Genomic DNA, 1406 nt, shown 5'->3' with positions numbered 1-1406 from the left:
CACCTCGCCCGGCTAGTTTTTTGTATTTTTTAGTAGAGACAGGGTTTCACCGTGTTAGCCAGGATGGTCTCAATCTCCTGACCTCGTGATCCACATGTCTCGGCCTCCCAAAGTGCTAGGATTACAGGCTTGAGCCACCGCGCCCGGCCACAACTGTATTCTTTAGCTGGGGTATAAGATAACTGATCCATAGGGAAACCCACACATGGTGTTCAGGAGCCATTGTTTAGGACGATTAATAAGATAAAAATTTGGGGGCCAGGCTTGGTGGCCCATGCCTGTAATCCCAGCACTTTGGGAGGACGAGGCAGGTAGATCACTTGAGGCCAGGAGTTCTTGAACAGCCTGGCCAACATGGTGAAACTCCATCTTCACTAAAAATACAAAAATTAGCCAGGTGTGGTGGCGGGTGCCTGTAGTACCACCTACTTTGGAGGCTGAGGCAGGAGAATCGCTTGAACCCGAGAGGCAGAGGTTGCAGTGAGCTGAGATGGTGCCACTACATTCCAGCCTGGGCAACAGAGCGAGACTCCATCTCAAAACAAACAAAAACACACACACACACACATTTGGGCTGCAGTGGCAGGGATATTACTTTCAGAGAAGAGAAATGTAGACAGGCAAAAGAGCAGATCGGGGGTTAGGGAGAAATCATGAACTCACTTTTGAACCTGTTGGATCTGCGGAAATAGACAGGAAGCAGCATATAGGAACTTGATGCTCAGTAGGGATATTAGGGTTGGAGCTGCATCTGCATTGGTAGATGAGATGGTGTTAAGTCTGAAAAGAAGAGGATCTAGGACAGAACAATGGGAAGCACACACAGGGTGTGTGACCCAGGAGAAATGAGCAAAGGATTCATTTAGCAAGAAGAAAACCAAGAGAAAGATATTACAGAAACCAAAGGAAGAATGTAGCCTCCTGGTGCCTGCCGCATGTTGCAGGAATAAGGGCTAAAAAGAGACCACTCACTTTGGCAAGTAGGTGATCACGAGCAAGAGCATTTTAGCAGAAAGGCGAGGACAGAGGAAGCTTGGCTGCAGTGGGTTGAGGAATATTGGGAGATGAAGACACTGAGTTCGTGGATATAGACCATTCTTTCAGAATATGCCCATTCTTTTTGGATTAGAAATGGAACACTAACAAATGAAAAACCTGGGCATGTTTTTAAGCTGAGATAAGGAGAAGGAGACATTAACATATGTAGAAACAGATGTCTGCAGTTCCTGGGGAGGAATGAGATCAATAGCCAGGTGGGATGGGTCTGCTTTTTGAAAAGGAGCAGTGATACCTGTTGTCCAAGACAAGGAAGAAGACAATTAGTAAGGGCAGGTATTTGTGGAGCAGAAGGGAGTGAAGTTAGGGGATTCATGCCTAGCAACGTTCCTCCCCCTCCCCTCCCCTCC

The 1406-nt window shown here is 47.2% G+C and overlaps 1 protein-coding gene across 5 annotated transcripts in view; it reads left to right on the top strand.

The window, feature by feature from the left end:
• DCAF4 (DDB1 and CUL4 associated factor 4) overlaps positions 1–1406 on the top strand; it is a 42941-nt gene that overhangs the window by 18683 nt on the left and 22852 nt on the right. The window lies entirely within an intron of this gene.

Source organism: Mandrillus leucophaeus, unplaced genomic scaffold (assembly GCF_000951045.1).
Source record: "Mandrillus leucophaeus isolate KB7577 unplaced genomic scaffold, Mleu.le_1.0 Scaffold246, whole genome shotgun sequence".
Lineage (NCBI taxonomy): Eukaryota > Metazoa > Chordata > Mammalia > Primates > Cercopithecidae > Mandrillus > Mandrillus leucophaeus.
Note: the sequence above shows the minus strand (reverse complement) of the source record. Positions and strands in the feature narration are given on the sequence as shown.